The following is a 17,757-nucleotide window of genomic DNA, read 5'->3' as shown; positions in this document are numbered from 1 at the left end:
GTTTTTGTCTTTGGTTCTGTTTATATACTGGATTCCGTTTATTGATTTGTGTATGTTGAACCAGCCTTGTATCCCAGGGATGAAGCCCACTTGATCATGGTGGATAAGCTTCTTGATGTGCTGCTGAATTTGGTTTGCCAGTATTTTACTGAGAATTTTTGCATTGATGTTCATCAGGGATATTGGTCTAAAATTCTGGTTTTTTGTTGTGTCTCTGCCCGGCTTTGGTATCAGGATGATGCTGGCCTCATAAAATGAATTAGGGAGGATTCCCTCTTTTTCTATTGATTGGAATAGTTTCAGAAGGAATGGTACCAGCTCCCCCTTGTACCTCTGGTAGAATTTGGAGGTGAATCCATCTGGTCCTGGACTTTTTTTGGTTGGTAAGCTATTAATTATTGCATCAATTTCAGGGCCTGTTATTGGGCTATTCAGAGATTCACCTTCTTCCTGGTTTAGTCTTGGGAGGGTGTATGTGTCCAGGAATTTATCCATTTCTTCTAGATTTTCTAGTTTATTTGTGTAGAGCTGTTTATAGTATTCTCTGATGGTAGTTTGTATTTCTGTGGGATCGGTGGTGATATCCCCTTTATCATTTTTTATTGCATCTATTTGATTCTTCTCTCTTTTCTTCTTTACTAGTCTTGCTAGCAGTCTATCAATTTTGTTGATCTTTTCAAAAAACTAACTCCTGGATTCATTGATATTTTGAAGGGTTTTTTGTGTCTCTATTTCCTTCAGTTCTGCTCTGATCTTACTTATTTCTTGCCTTCTGTTAGCTTTTGAATGTGTTTGCTCTTGCTTCTCTAGTTCTTTTAATTGTGATGTTAGGGTGTCAATTTTAGATGTTTCCTGCTTTCTCTTGTGGGAATTTAGTGCTGTAAATTTCCTTCTACACACTGCTTCGAATGTGTCCCAGAGATTCTGGTATGTTGTGTCTTTGTTCTTGTTGGTTTCAAAGAACATTTTTATTTCTGCCTTCATTTTGTTATGTACCCAGTAGTCATTCAGGAGCAGGTTGTTCAGTTTCCATGTAGGTGAGTGGTTTTGAGTGAGTTTCTTAATCCTGAGTTCTAGTTTGATTGCACTGTGGTCTGAGAGACAGTTTGTTATAATTTCTGTTCTTTTACATTTGCTGAGGAGTGCTTTACTTCCAACTATGTGGTCAATTTTGGAATAGGTGTGATGTGGTGCTGAAAAGAATGTATATTCTGTTGATTTGGGGTGGAGAATTCTGTAGATGTCTATTAGGTCCACTTGGTGCAGAGCTGAGTTCAATTCCTGGATATCCTTGTTGACTTTCTGTCTCGCTGATCTGTCTAATGTTGAGAGTGGGGTGTTAAAGTCTCCTATTATTATTGTGTGGGAGTCTAAGACTCTTTGTAGGTCACTAAGGACTTGCTTTATGAATCTAGGTGCTCCTGTATTGGGTGCATATATATTTAGGATAGTTAGTTCTTCTTGTTGAATTGATCTCTTTACCATTATGTAATGGCCTTCTTTTTCTCTTTTGATCTTTGTTGGTTTAAAGTCTGTTTTATCTGAGACTAGGATTGCAACCCGTGCCTTTTTTTGTTTTCCATTTGCTTGGTAGATCTTCCTCCATCCCTTTATTTTGAGCCTATGTGTGTCTCTGCATGTGAGATGGGTCTCCTGAATACAGCACACTGATGGGTCTTGACTCTTTATCCAATTTGCCGGTGTGTGTCTTTTAATTGGAGCATTTAACCCATTTACATTTAAGGTTAATATTGTTATGTGTGAATTTGACCTGTCATTATGATGTTAGCTGGTTATTTTGCTTGTTAGTTGTTGCAGTTTCTTCCTAGCCTCGATGGTCTTTACAATTTGGCATATTTTTGCAGTGGCTGGTACCAGTTGTTCCTTTCCATGTTTAGTGCTTCCTTCAGGAGCTCTTTTAGGGCAGGCCTGGTGGTGACAAAATCTCTCAGCATTTGCTTGTCTGTAAAGTATTTTATTTCTCCTTCACTTATGAAGCTTAGTTCGGCTGGATATGAAATTCTGGGTTGAAAATTCTTTTCTTTAAGAATGTTGAATATTGGCCCCCACTCTCTTCTGGCTTGTAGAGTTTCCGCCGAGAGATCCGCTGTTAGTCTGATGGCTTCCCTTTGTGGGTAACCAACCTTTCTCTCTGGCTGCCCTTAACATTTTTTCCTTCATTTCAACTTTGGTGAATCTGACAATTATGTGTCTTGGAGTTGCTCTTCTGGAGGAGTATCTTTGTGGCATTCTCTATATTTCCTGAATGTGAATGTTGACCTGCCTTGCTAGATTGGGAAACTTCTCCTGGATGATATCCTACAGAGTGTTTTCCAACTTGGTTCCATTCTCCCCATCACTTTCAGGTACACCAATCAGATGTAGATTTGGTCTTCTCACATAGTCCCATATTTCTTGGAGGGTTTGTTCATTTCTTTTTATTCTTTTTTCTCTAAACTTCTCTTTTCACTTCATTTCATTCATTTGATCTTCAACTCACCTTGGATAAATTTGGGTAGGTCCTACATTTTCATTAGTCACTCATTTACAGACCATCCCTAGTGGTGAACTGTATGGGTAGGTTCCTCCTTAGTGGGCAAACCCAGTGTTGGGCAGTCAGGGAATTAAAGGCTGGCAGGAGTGGAGGGGTGAGGAGGTAGGTCTTAGCCCTGGGCACTTTTTATTGCTATCAAATGCCAGACTCAGCGGTCTTTTCCCTAATGAGGAAAGTCACTCTTATTTCTCAGAGTGACACAAGTTCCTGGGCTTCTGCTGAGAAAACAGACATTTTTTGTTTATTGATTAGTTAATAAAGGAACAAGTTCAGAAGCTTTGAGCACAAATATTTCAAAAATAAATACAGGGATTCATCAATTTCTTTTTTGGAGCAGAGGTTGGGGGCACAGGTTCAATACACCTAGGTAAAGACCAAAACAATTAGGAGAAAGACATTTTCTTAAGACATTGTTAGATATTTTAAGACAAAAGTGATTACTAAATATATTTCCCAGATGTCAAATCACATAGGTTAAGAGCTTCATTTCCCTGATAGCATTCCTAGCTTCAGGCCTTCTTCACAATTTTTACATTTTCTTTAACTTAATGAAATCTGCTGTGATAAAAAAAAATTTCCATAATTATATTCCAAGTTAAGGTTGAGAGAAAAGGAGGGGACTAATTATTAGAAATTCTATAAGAGCTGCTGCAGGAAGGGTCTGTGGTGAAGAATGTGGGCTGGGCTTTCATCTCAGCTCCTCATCCTCTTGCTTTGTGATTTCCAACAAGTTACTGAACCTCTCAGCAAATGGAGGCAGAAGGGATCCCCACATCATGGGGTTGGTGTGAGCATCAGCTAGCTAACCAGCCAATCATTCACTCAACAAATCCTTACTGAGCATACACTCTAAGGTTCCAAGTCCTCAGGCACTGTTCTTGGCAGCAGTGGAAAAGATAAGCATGGATCCCTGTTCTTGTGGAACATGCATGGTGAAGGGGATGGCAGTAAGTATAATTAATAAGTAAATTATATAGAAGATGAGAAATGCTATGAAAAAATGAAAATATTAATATGATTGGGTAAGAGGAACTTGACAGGGCAGGAAGAAGGGCGGGATGGAGCCATGCAGGTCCCAATGTTAAATCTGACAGTGCAGGAATGCCTTTGTTGAGAATGTGAGATTTAGGCCAAGACTTGAAGAAGGTAAAATAATGACCAGGTAGGAAGGGTCCTGGCACATTTGAAGGTAAACAAGGCAGTGCATCTAGAACAGAGTTAGGAGAGGGTATGTGAGTGGTGAGGGTCGGGTTTTCAGAGGATCACCTTTCCCTGTTAGTAAGCAAAGGAAACTAGCTAGGAGGCAGTAATAGAGGCGAGAGATGATGGTGACCCATAGATGACAGGAAGCTGTGAGAAGTGGAGGGATTCTAGACATATTCTGAAGGCAGGGCTAGCATGATTTCCCTTTGGATTGGATATGGAGTGTCAGCATGTTTGTGGGAAAGAATCAGGGTCTCCAATTGGCTATGTTTAGTTTGAGATGTCTGTAGATACCAAAGTAGAAACGTCAAGAGGCAATTGTATACGTGACTCTGGAGGTTGAGAGATGTTCTAGGATAAAGATATAAATTTAGGAGTCACCAGAGACTCACTAAAATACATAGCAAGTTAATTTATTGAGATAGTTATTTCTATTTTATTTATTCTCCACCCCCCATGACAAAAAAAGAAGCCAGTTTTTTTTTTCCCTTTGCCTCAGGGAGAGTTGGCAATGGAAAGTATCCATCACTTGATGGCAAATCCTTTTTATTGCTTTTGTCTTCTAAAGCCTAAGGTTCCTGGAAAGGACCCCCAGGGAGGTGTGTGTAATAGTCAGGTGGTTTGCATTAAACTCATCCTCCTTGTCATAGTTCAGGTAACCCAGGGCTGTCTCAGTCAGCATATAACCTTCCCCTAACCTCAGAGATTGGGTCAGGGGTGGCTCAATTTGTCAGAAGCTCAAGACATTTGCTGGGAATTCTGATATATCTGTGCATTCTCACCTCATGGACAGTGTGGTGTATGTTTGTTGGACCTGAAACTAATACAACCATTTCACCCCAATGAGGGAAGTATGCTTAGAGACTAAGCCGACATGAAAAGGGGCATAACAGAAAATGATAGCAGAAATGGGGCTTATTCATGATCTATTTCTAAGTATATATTATCCCAACACTAAGTGGTTTAAAACAACAGACAGATCTTATTTCCCATAGTCTCTTTGGATGAGGAACTTGGGTGTGGTTCTGACTCATGCTTTCTCAGAGGTTCAGGCCAGATGTCAGATGGGGCTGCAGTTATCTGGAAGGCTTGCTTGCAGCTGGAGGGTCTTGTGTGAAGGTGGCACATTCAGAGATGGCAGGTCTGTGATGGGTATCAGTGGGAGGCCTGGAGTTTTCTCCATAGGGCTGCCTTAGTCCTTGTGACAAGGTATGGTAACTTGCATCCCCCAGAGTAAATCATCTGAAAGAGAGGAAGAAAGAAACTTCAATGCTTTTTATGTTCTAGTCTCCAAAGTCACACACTATAACTTCTTCACATTCTGTTCATTAGAAGCAAGCCACTAAGTCCTTCCCATAATCAAGGGTAGAAAGGAGGAAATTGGACTTTGCTTTTAGAAAACAGAAGTTTTCTAAAACCATCATTCAAGAGGTTAGAGCTCTTATATAACCATGTCCAAAATCTTCCCTGCCAGGAGGCGAGCCAATAACTTTCTTTTATTTTTAAAGCCAATTTGAGTTTTTTGTTTCTTTTGCTACTTGTAGTGGAAAGCATTCTAATTGCTACAGACAGGTATAAGTTGAAGTAGCTGATCTGAGAGAGGAAAAAAGTCCCTAAAGCTGGGAAGGTGATGGTTTCTTGGAAAATGATAAGCTCTGAAAGAGGAAAGAGGAAATGGCAACTCCTGGGGAGACTAGACCTTCTATAGTGGGGCCCCCAGCCTCCCCAAAGATCTGTGGCCCAACCCCAGCACTGTATTAACCAAACCTTTTATTATTTATATTCTGATGCTCTGACATCTGGGGCCTTGCTGACTCTGGAGGGACCATACCTCCCATGCTTAGTCAATTTCTAGAGATACTAAACATCTCATTCATGAGAGAGCTTTTCAAATACAAGCCAACCAGTCCAGAGCCCAGACCCCAACACTTTGAGTCTTATTACTCAAAAAAATTATACAGATATTTTTATAAGTTTTAATCATGATTTCACTTCATTGGTTATTTCTATTTTACCTTTCTGCCAACCTACTGATTTCTCTAAAACCTTAATTTATACCATATCTATCTAGTAGGTTTATCTAGTAGATAAGAGGCTTTCATTTATTTCACTTATTATTTCATTTATTTCATTCAGCACTTCCTTTGTTGGGCTTCACACTCTAGGCCACTCTCCCTCCTCTTGCCCTAATCACCCCAGGGCAGGTGCCAAACAACTAGGGACAGCCCCTATGCCCCAGAGCCCACGTTATTGGAATTAGCCAATCCTAAGTCTGCTTATCCTGCTTTACCCATTCCTCCCTGCAGAAATAACAGTAGAGGCTCTTGCTCAGAATTTCCCTTCTCCCTCTGTCTCCCCACCATCCTCAGTGCATCCCAGGTGACCCTGTGGCATGGAGAAAGAGTCAGATTTAGTATAAATTTAAGAAAAAAAAATAACATGATGCTTCTTTTTCTGAGTGTGGTGATTACAAACTACTACCATCTACATATAAGTTTTGGTTTTTGAGGAATCTGTGATAATCCAAATAAGTAGTTATTCCTATTCATTGGCTGCTTTAAATTTTTGAAGTAACTTGCAAAGATTTATTTTTAATCATCTCTAGCCCTTACCATCTTCCCCCTTTGATCTCATGACACATTTAAACACTGGGATGTGTGAAAGCATTTGCTGACAATTTATTTTACACAGATGGTACATGCCTCACCTCATCTACAAAATTTGCCAAGCATGTTGAGTCTTACTACTTAAAAAAAAATCACACAACTATTTTTGTAAATTTAATCATGAATTCACTTAACTGGTTATTCCAGTTTCACCCTTCTGGCAACCTACTGGTTTCTCTAAAATCTGAATTTACACCATGTCTATCTAATAGGTGAAAAGTTTTCATTTACTCTTTTGGATTTATTTCTTTCTTTGTTATCAGGGAACCTGCCCCGATGTTCACGTAGGTTCTTTCCTATTTTCATTAAGCGTCAGCCAGCTTGAGAAATAAAGGGACAGAGTAAAAAAGAGAGAAATTGTAAAGCTGGGCATCTAGGGGAGACATCACATGTTGGTAGGTTCTGTGATGCCCCACAAGCCACAAAAACCAGCAAGTTTTTATTAGGGATTTTCAAAAGGGGAGGGAGTGTGCAAATAGGTGTGGGTCACAGACATCAAGTACTTTACAAGGTAATAGAATATCACAAGGCAAGTGGAGGCAGGGCGAGATCACAGGACCACAGGACCGAGGTGAAATTAAAATTGCTAATGAAGTTTTGGGCACCATTGTCATTGATAACATCTTATCAGGAGACAGGGTTTTGAGAGCAACCGGTCTGACCAGAATTATTAGGTGGGAATTTCCTCTTCCTAATAAGCCTGGGAGCGCTATGGGAGACTGGGGTCTATTTCACCCCTGCAGTCTTGACCATAAAAGACAGGCACACCTCGGGGGGCTGTTCATAGGCCTATACCTCCAGGCACGTATTCTCTTTCTCAGGGATGTTCCTTACCAAGAAAAAGAATTCAGTGATATTTCTCCCATTTGCCTTTGAAAGAAGAGAAATATGGCTCTGTTCCATCCGGCTCACCAGCGGTCAGAGTTTAAGGTTTTCTGTCTTATTCCCTGAACAATTGCTGTTATCCTGTTCCTTTTTCAAGGTGCCCAGATTTCATATTGCTTAAACACACATGCTGTACAATTTGTGCAGTTAATGCAATTATCACATGGTCCTGAGGTGACATACATCCTCCTCAGCTGACAGGATTAAGAGATTAAAGACAGGCATAGGAAGTCACAAGGGTATTGATTGGGGAAGTGATAAGTGTCCATGAAATCTTTATAATTTATGTTTAGAGATTGCAGTAAAGACAGGCATAAGAAATTATAAAAGTATTAATTTGGGGAACTAATAAATGTTCATGAAATCTTCACAATCCATGTTCTTCTGCCAAGGCTTCAGCCAGTCCCTCCGTTTGGGATCCCTGACTTCCCGCAACACTTTGTGGGTAGGAAGGTGATCCTCCTTCATAGAAGCATCTTTCAGTAACCTTTGGTTAAGACTGACATTCCCAGAAAAGCTCTCTCCTTTGCAGTTATTCTTAGACCTTCCTTGTAATGTTTTTCCCAGCCCTCTTTGCTATCTGGGTCTCTATCTTCAAGCTGCTCCATCATCATCCTCAATAAATGATTATATATCTTTCATCTCAGAAGAGATAAAAGCTGATTTATATGAGGGAGTTCCCACATTCACCCTCAGGTTCCAAATTCTCTTTATCTCTGTGTTAAATTCTTTCATTTTCCCTTAGATTTCAGAGGAAGAGGTTGTGGGAAGTCATTCTTCTTTTAAGCTAAGCTGTTCCTTTTGTCCCCTTGCAGGAAAAGGATTCCTATATTCATCACCATGCATACATTCATCCATCTTGCCAGTCACTCCCCCAACAATTAATTAGTGAGTACCTCCTATTTTGGGGAATCAGAGATGTTTAAGACACTGCCCTTGCTTTTAAGAATGTTGGAATAAGGCTAACTAACGAGCAAACCAACAATTGTAAAAGTATGTACAAAAGCACCTAAATAGCACAGAGGAGGTGATGACTTACTATGGCATAGGGTGGTGCTTCAGTTGTCTGTTCCTATGTAACAAGCCACCCCAAAACTTCATGGCTTAAAACAACAATACTTCATGATTTTTTAGGATTCTGTAACCTGAGCTTGGCTTAGCTGGGAGACTCTCCTACTTTGTGTGTTGCCTGCTGAAGCAGAAAGTCCAAGATAGCTTCTTTAGTTGCACAGCTGTTGATTTTTCTGCTGATTTCACTGGAAGAGCTGGACACTGGCCAGGCAGCTCTCACCCTCCATGTGGTATCTCCACCTGGCTTACTTGGCCTTCCTCATAGTACAGCTGTCTTGGGGTTGTCAGACTTCTTTTGGCAGATGGCTTCTAAGAGCTGCTAGTTCTCCTAAGGCCTGGGCTTGGAAATCTCAGAGTATCACTTTAACCACATCCTATTGTCAAAGCAGGTCATAAGTCCACACTAGATTCAGGAGAGGAGACATAGATTTCACTTCTTGATGAGTGGAGTGTCATGGGTGTATGTGGAGGGAATTCGTGGCAGACATCTTTGGAGAGTACCACAGGAAGAAAGGTTAGGGAAAACATCATAGAGAAGTGACTGAATTGGCCAAGGAAAAAACTGTCCAAGCATGAACTCACCATAATGTACTGAATGTTTGTTTTCCCCCAACATTCATATATTGAAATCCTAACCTGCACTGTGATGGTATTAGGACATGTGGCCTTTGGGAAGTAATTGGGTTGTGAGGGTACAGGCTTTATGCCTGGGATTAGTACCCCTATGAAAGGAACCCCAGAAAGTTCTCTCACCCCTTTCCCACATGTGAAGACATGGAAGAAGTTAGCAGTCAGCAACCTGGAAGAACCTCACCAGAACCTGACCATGCTGGCCTCTCCATTCCCCAGAACTGTAAGAAATAAGTTGCTGCTGTTTATAAGCCACCTAGTCTATGGCACTTTGTTATAGCAGCCCAAATTAAAACACTCACTTAATCTTTTGGTTATGAATAAGGACTTTCCTTCCCCACCAACTTTTACCACTCCTCACCCCCGCTGCCCAGAGAACCAAGCATGGCTCACTTTTGGCATAAAGATAGGACATGGAGAGTAGCTATTTGAGATGTGATCAAGAGCCGATTGTCCATACTATGCCCTCTTTTGGCAAGCCTGATCCACAATTGGCCTCTCCACATTCCTGGAATTTATTTGTTTAAGTGTGTGACACACCCCAGTCAATGATAAACATTTCAATAACCTGGAGAAGACGCCTTGTTTTCCCATCCTGCCAGATTCCTGCACTTTTCCAGAGCACTTAGAGCTCTGCCTGAGTGACCCTCCACCTGGGAGCTGCCTGCCCTCATTATCACCATCTGAAACAATCCCTTCTAAGTCAGCGAAGTATCTGGGAATGCATTGTTGTTCCAGAATCCAGATGCTACCTTATCTAGTCTAAAGACAAATGGAATGGCACAGTTAGTTGCCCTTCATGAAACAGAGGTTAACTCAGAAATTAACAGCGTAGGCTATGAACCCCACAGGACACATTCCTCTCAGGGGTCTCAGCTGGGCAGGACATTGCTGTTGTTCTTGGAATAGGCTGTTCAGAGAAGAGACAGGACCAAGTAGACTCTTTATATCTAGGGAGTCCAAATGCTTTGTTTTTTTTTCCCCCCCCCCAAATATATTTTGAGAACTAAAACTTTCTGAACATTTTTGATATCAAGGCAAGGAGAAAAAGGAAAAAAAATCACAATTTTTAAACTTTTATTTTAGATTCAGGGGTACACATGCAGGTTTGTTATATAGGTAAACTTGTGTCATGGGGGTTTGTTGTACACATTGTTTTATCAGCCCAGTACTAAGCCTAGTACCCAATAGTTATTATTTATTTATTTTTTTTGCTCTTCTGCCTCCTCCCATCCTCTACCCTCAAGTAGGCCCAAGTGTCTGTTGTTCACTTCTTTGTGTTCATGAGTTCTCATCATTTAGCCCCCACTTATAAGTGAGAACATGCAGTATTTGGTTTTCTGTTCCTGTGTTAGTTTGTTAAGGATAATGGCCTCCAGCTCCAACTATGTTCCTGCAAAGGACATTATCTCATTCTGTTTTCATGGCTGCATAGTATTCTATGGTATAGATGTATTACATTTTCTTTAACCAGTCTACCATTGATAGGCATTTAGGCTGATTCCATGTCTTTGCTGTTGTGAATAGTGCGGCCATGAACAAGGAATCCCCACAAATTAAGAGGTCAGAATTCCTATCACATCCATTTTACAAAGCACAGGGAGATGAAGACACTGGCTTATGTTACACAGCCAACAATAACAGAGATCTGAATGCAGAACTCCTTGCCCTAGGTAGCTCCCCTTCCCTGGTTAGATCCTGCCAGTTGGGTAACATGTCAGGAGCTCTGGGCCTTTCCACTGCTCTGCCCCAGGATGCTTTCTCAGGCCTGGCCAGCCTCTACCCTCTCCTTTTCCTTCTCCTGACACAAACCCACTGACTTACCCACTTTTCTTTCCTATGAAGATTCCATCACCCCTCTAGCCCTGGTCTTCTCCTCGCTAGTCTTGGATGCATTATGGGCCACAGTTTTCCCAATTCCCTTCTTCCCCTCTGCTCTCAAACAAGAACTCACACGTTTTGTGTTTTAAGGATTTCACTGCAGGTGTCTCTAGGGACCAGGGGGAGGGGGAGAGGACAGAAGCAAAAGCCCTGCAGGTCTTTATCTTTCTGGTCTTGGGTCTAGTGTCTCTGACCACCTCATAGATAGCTGAGGAAAGCCCTGGTAACCATCAAACCTCCATTTTTATTTCAGAAGGTGGAGCTACTACACCTGCCCTCTGTCCCCACTGTCCCCAGCTTAGGGATGAACATGAGGATGCTTCTCTTCCTGAGAAAGTCTGCTCCCTGCCCAAAGACTCCAGCTGAGCGAAGCTCTTGTGATTTCTGGCCTTACCTGGGCAGTTTGCCTCTCTGGAGTCTTCCAGATTGGGAATCACTAAATTTCCTGGCTTCTGCCATTCCCACCTTGTCCTCTGGAGGCACTGTCTCATGACTTGGCCCCAATCCTTTCAGACCACAAGGACCCTGGCTAAGGGAATGGGCAGCTGCCCCCTGGCTGATTAGGTTGCTGGCCTCAGAAGGCATAACAGGACACTGCAACTTGAAGTAGGTCCCATCAGCTGGAGCACTTACCAACAGACACACATCTCCTCAAGATTTAAAGCATTCAATTTCTGACTGCTTAAGAAAAATTTCATAAGGGAATTTGAGTTATGAATCAAGAGGGAGACTGCTGTGGATTTATTTTTCCTTTTTCTTTCTATTTTTTTTTCCCCCAGTGGAGAGCTGATACAATTCGGTTAGAATAGAATAGGTCATTGTCTCACCAGGTGATTCTTAGGGGAAAGCAGAGATGGTGTAGCTTGAAAATCATTCGGCATCAGCCACAGCCATAGAGTAGGAGGGAGAGTCAGCATTCTCAGCAGGCTATGAAAGCCAGTTATTCATTACCACCAAGACTTGACAGTACACTGAACACCCAACATTATATTTATGCTACATAAAATAAAGTGATACAATTTTTATGACCCAATTTAAACCAGTAGAGGGTATCCGTTTAATAAAGACAAGGACGATAGAATTATCTATAGATCTACATAACAAAAAGCTAATAAAAAGGGAACTGCACTAATTTGACAGGAAATAGATTGTATTGTCATAAAATTTGCAAAATGGAGAAAAAGTGCCTCACTCTGAATTTGTGTGAGTTAAGTTGATAGGTGCTGAGACCTGCAAAAGGAAAAATGCAAGAACCACACAGCAGTTTTTTCTGAATTCCCAGGCCAAGCACAAGTTTCCTTCCTTTATTTATCCTTCTGACAACAAAACAGACAATATGCTGTGAAAAACTTAAACATTTTAGCAACTATGCAACAAACAAGCAAAGTTTCCTCGGGTTGTATAAGATTTTTCAAAGTTGAATTTCACTCCATGTTGATACTTTGCTTTACCTTCCAGATATCCATGGCAACTGACTGGAAATGCCTAATATAAATATAGAAATATCGGCTCTAGCTGCTCCCTGGACTGGTGAGAGCAGTGGGCTCAGAGCTGAGTGTGACTTCACTGAGAGAGGAAAATGTGCACGATATATGGTGGATTTCAATTTTGTGCCACCCACCACGTGTTCATGGAGCTTCTCCTAATGGTTCACCTCCACCTCGGAACTGGGTTTGGGGGGACACAGAAAAGTCTGATCTTGTCTCTCTCCTCCACAAGCTCACAGTCCTTAGGGGATGCAAATTACTTTGATGTTTGGGGTTTGGGGTTGAAGGTAAATCCTAATAAGCTTTGTTCATTCTGCCTATAGAATTTTCTCGCCCATGCTCCTAGTACCAAGGTCATGGTGGTGTCAGCCCGTTAAATCTTTTTCCTCTGTTCATCAGTCAACTCCCTTGAACTACTCATCTTCCCTTCCAGCTGGAGCCCAGCCCTGGCTCAATCTAACCACTGGCTTCCATTACCGCTCCTCGGGGTACAGAGATGGACCTGGGAACATCAAGTATCTAATCCTTGTCAGGCTATTGTCAAACCCTGGGCTGTTTAGTCTCTAGAGTGGTGTGCTAGTTAATTTTATGTGTCATTTTGGCTAGGCCATAGTACCCAGATATTTGGTCAATATAACCAAATATTGACCAACAAAAATATCTTCTGTGCAGGTATTTTAGATTAGATCAGTAGACTTTGAATAAAGCAGATTGTGCTCCATGATGTGGGTAGGCCTCATTCAATGAGTTAAAAGCCTTCCTAGAAAAAGACTGACCTCCCCTATAAGAAGAGGGAATTCTGCCAGAAGACAGCCTTTGGACTCAAACTGAAATCTTCCCTATGTCTCCAGCTGCTGGACTACCCTGAAGATTTTGGACTTGCCAAGCCTCCACGACTGCATGAGCCAATTCCTTAAAAATAATCTTTCTCTCTCTCTTTAGTTTGATTTCTCTGAAAAACCCATCTAAGAAAAGTGACATTCAATCTCTGCTCCTCAGAACTCCAGGGCTTCTCCGAGGAGCTTCAGGGAGTCCTGCAGGGAGGGAGGAGAAAGAAGTAGACAGGGGGCTGACCAGGCTGGGTCAGGCCTTCTCCCTGCTACAAAGTAGCTCCACTTCCATCTGTTTTATATATTAATGCTACATAAACACTATCAAATCCATCTAAGTCTCAGGAAGGATAGAGGCTGAAAAGTGATCATCGATTTGACCACTGGGGAATCTCTAGTGGCCTTTGCTTGGTTTCAGAAAAAGGCTGAGGGCAGAACCGGCTTAAATGTGGTGAGGGAGGTGAGGAAGTGAAGGTAGTTAATATGAACTTATTTTTTTCTAGAATGGAGGTAAGGAAGTAGCTTGGGGGGTGGGGAGGGAATACAGTTTAGAAAGCGTTTCCTTTGAGAATTCATAAGTTTGAGGGAAGAGAGGAAGCTGCCCACAAGTTGAGAAGGAGTCACTGAAAGTACATGTGGGAATGGCAGTTGGTCACAGCATCCCTGGGAAGTGGACAGGGAGGGAACCAAGAGCCCCACCTGGCTGTGTGAACTCAGACAAGTTACTTGTCCTCTGGAACCTCCATGCCTTCATTTGTAAACTGGCAATCACAGTGCCCATTTCATTGGCTTGTAAGGATTAAATGAAATGCAGTGTGTAAAAGCAGATAACGTAGGGCCTGGTATACAAAGGGGCAGTCACGCTTTCCTTCTCTCTCAGCTTCCTGGTACCACTGTGCACTGTCTCCTGGCTTCCACGTCTCTGTTTGCACCTGTGATTGGAATCAGGAAGATAAGGGTTTAAACCAGCGCTGTCCCACATAATGACTGTTTGACTGTAGGCAGGTTATCCAATCTACCCAATCCTCAGTATTGATATGTGAAGAATGGGATTATATTTCTACTTTAGGGTTCTTTGTAAAGGTTAAATGAGATAGCATATATAAGGCATCCACTGAACTACCTAACTTACAGAAGATGCAGTCAAGGAAAAAATAGTTTAAGTGACTCAACAGAGGTCAAAGGCTTTATGAGCCGATGTTAGGCAGCACCTGAATCAAAGCACAATTGTAGTTTTATGGGGTGAAGAGAAGAGAGAGGTAACGTGTCCTTGTAGTTTGGCTCAGGTAGCCGTTTCTTCACTAACTGCAGTAAACTTGAGCTTGAAACTGTGCCTCTTGTTCAGGATCATTGGTGCAACCCCAGAACAGTTCTTTTAAGAGCCTTTTTCTTTCTTTTTAACTTTGCAGCTTTTCTGCTAGTAAAGTTACAGAGGAAGAGAAGGCAACAAAAAGAAAAAAGAGAGAGAAGGGGGAAAAGGAGAGAGGAGACAAGGGTTAATGCAAAAATACCTGGGGCCTCAATCATGTCTGTTTTAATTATCTTACAACATGGAGTATTAAATGTGCTGAATGAATTAACAAATGCATATCTGGCCTAGGAGCTACCTTAGTACACTTAACTGAGATGAAGAGTTATTCAAATAACTCTGGGTAAGAGCCCATGCTTATTTTTTAAAACAAGACACTAAAAATATATATAACCTGGGTTTCCCCAATCTCTCTACCCTACAGTCACCCTTTCTTTAAATTCCCAACAAAGATGGTTTAAGATTCCCTCCTTGCTGATTGCAGAAATTCTGACCTATCATGGGGGTTTTCTTCAGAAACATTTTTGAGATTTCCCCAAGATGATTTTTGTTAGCCAGAAATGGGTCCTGACTGTTGTGCCATCTTACTCCAAAAGGCTGCCCTCTGACCTCTGGGTCATCATTTGCTACCTTCTAACTTTTCTCTAGGTTCTCTCTCTTCTCTGTGGGCACAGGTCCTTTCCTAAGATAAAGTTATCAATTTCAACAAAACTTAATGAAAGGTTTAGTGGTAATAGCTTCAACATGTAGGAAGTCCATCTTAAATGAGGACCTGGGCATCTCAACCTCTGGCACCATAAGACCTGGCTCCTGCAGATGCCAGCCCCTCCCCCTTGGATTCCTGTTGCTGCCCGTTGCAGACCCATCTGGCTACCTTCCCACATAAACAAGAATTCCCACAGGCATCCCCTCTGTCCAAATTCAGGCCTCCAACATCCTTTGAGGCCCACCAGGAGAGGGAGTGGGAAAGCCTTTACCTGCCTCACATAAATTTCCTCCCTGTCCTCATCACCACCCCCACTCCTCACTGGGACAGCTATTGCCCAGAAAAACAATAGCTTGCCTCCTCCAAGTGTCCACATTCAAAAACAGCAGAAGAGGCTTTATCTTTGCCGAACCAAACTGCTGCCTTGAAGTGTTTCCCTCTCCCAAAGAAAAAATTAGTCTTGCTTCAAAGATGATGTATTAGTTTCCTACAGTTCTGTAACAAATGGTCACAAACTTGGTGACAAACTTGGAGACAAACTTGGATAACAAAAGCTTACCACTTAACAATTCTAGAGGTCACAAGTCTTTTTTTTTTTTTTTTGTAGTTTTTTTTTATTTTTAATTTATTTTTTATTATTATTATACTTTAGGTTTTATGGTACATGTGCGCAATGTGCAGGTAAGTTACATATGTATACATGTGCCATGCTGGTGCACTGCACCCACTAACTCGTCATCTAGCATTAGGTATATCTCCCAATGCTATCCCTCCCCCCTCGCCCCCACCCCACAACAGTCCCCGAAGTGTGATGTTCCCCTTCCTGTGTCCATGTGTCCTCATTGTTCAATTCCCACCTATGAGTGAGAATATGCGGTGTTTGGTTTTTTGTTCTTGCAATAGTTTACTGAGAATGATGATTTCCAATTTCATCCATGTCCTTACAAAGGACATGAACTCATCATTTTTTATGGCTGCATAGTATTCCATGGTGTATATGTGCCACATTTTCTTAATCCAGTCTATCATTGTTGGACATTTGGGTTGGTTCCAAGTCTTTGCTATTGTGAATAATGCCGCAATAAACATACGTGTGCATGTGTCTTTATAGCAGCATGATTTATAGTCCTTTGGGTATATACTCAGTAATGGGATGGCTGGGTCAAATGGAATTTCTAGTTCTAGATCCCTAAGGAATCGCCACACTGACTTCCACAAGGGTTGAACTAGTTTACAGTCCCACCAACAGTGTAAAAGTGTTCCTATTTCTCCACATCCTCTCCAGCACTGGTTGTTTCCTGGCTTTTTAATGATTGCCATTCTAACTGGTGTGAGATGGTATCTCATTGTGGTTTTGATTTGCATTTCTCGGATGGCCAGTGATGGTGAGCATTTTTTCATGTGTTTTTTGGCTGCATAAATGTCTTCTTTTGAGAAGTGTCTGTTCATGTCCTTGGCCCACTTTTTGATGGGGTTATTTGTTTTTTTCTTGTAAATTTGTTGGAGTTCATTGTAGATTCTGGATATTAGCCCTTTGTCAGATGAGTAGGTTGCGAAAATTTTCTCCCATTTTGTAGGTTGCCTGTTCACTCTGATGGTAGTTTCCTTTGCTGTGCAGAAGCTCTTTAGTTTAATTAGATCCCATTTGTCAATTTTGGCTTTTGTTGCCATTGCTTTTGGTGTTTTAGACATGAAGTCCTTGCCCATGCCTATGTCCTGAATGGTAATGCCTAGGTTTTCTTCTAGGGTTTTTATGGTTTTAGGTCTATCGTTTAAGTCTTTAAGCCATCTTGAATTGATTTTTGTATAAGGTGTAAGGAAGGGATCCAGTTTCAGCTTTCTACATATGGCTAGCCAGTTTTCCCAGCACCATTTATTAAATAGGGAATCCTTTCCCCATTGCTTGTTTTTCTCAGGTTTGTCAAAGATCAGATAGTTGTAGATACGTGGCATTATTTCTGACGGCTCTGTTCTGCTCCATTGATCTATATCTCTGTTTTGGTACCAGTACCATGCTGTTTTGGTTACTGTAGCCTTGTAGTATAGTTTGAAGTCAGGTAGTGTGATGCCTCCAGCTTTGTTCTTTTGGCTTAGGATTGACTTGGCGATGCGGGCTCTTTTTTGGTTCCATATGAACTTTAAAGTAGTTTTTTCCAATTCTGTGAAGAAAGTCATTGGTAGCTTGATGGGGATGGCATTGAATCTGTAAATTACCTTGGGAAGGATGGCCATTTTCACGATATTGATTCTTCCTACCCATGAGCATGGAATGTTCTTCCATTTGTTTGTATCCTCTTTTATTTCCTTGAGCAGTGGTTTGTAGTTCTCCTTGAAGAGGTCCTTCACATCCCTTGTAAGTTGGATTCATAGGTATTTTATTCTCTTTGAAGCAATTGTGAATGGGAGTTCACTCATGATTTGGCTCTCTGTTTGTCTGTTATTGATGTATAAGAATACTTGTGATTTTTGTACATTGATTTTGTATCCTGAGACTTTGCTGAAGTTGCTTATCAGCTTAAGGAGATTTTGGGCTGA

At 41.5% G+C, this 17,757-nt stretch overlaps 2 long non-coding RNA genes across 8 annotated transcripts in view; one reads left to right on the top strand and one right to left on the bottom strand.

Annotated features, from left to right (window-relative positions):
- The window catches only part of LOC129007318 (uncharacterized), a 62,359-nt gene that overhangs the window by 31,630 nt on the left and 12,972 nt on the right, over nt 1-17,757 (top strand). The gene's annotated exons all lie outside the window — the stretch shown is intronic.
- Nucleotides 2,885-17,757, bottom strand: part of LOC129007317 (uncharacterized) — a 50,107-nt gene continuing 35,234 nt past the window's right edge. For 4 of the 7 annotated variants that reach the window (XR_008492293.2, XR_008492294.2, XR_008492292.2 and 1 more), the window contains one exon: nt 14,369-14,624. This is a non-coding gene — a long non-coding RNA (uncharacterized LOC129007317). Of the gene's footprint in view, nt 5,000-14,363; nt 14,625-17,757 lie in introns of those variants that run through there. The other 3 variants (XR_010127581.1, XR_008492287.2, XR_010127582.1) reach the window with 3 other exon arrangements.

This window comes from Pongo pygmaeus, chromosome 9 (assembly GCF_028885625.2).
Source record: "Pongo pygmaeus isolate AG05252 chromosome 9, NHGRI_mPonPyg2-v2.0_pri, whole genome shotgun sequence".
Lineage (NCBI taxonomy): Eukaryota > Metazoa > Chordata > Mammalia > Primates > Hominidae > Pongo > Pongo pygmaeus.
The sequence above is the reverse complement of the archived record's forward strand: the minus strand, read 5'-3'. Positions and strand labels throughout refer to the sequence as shown.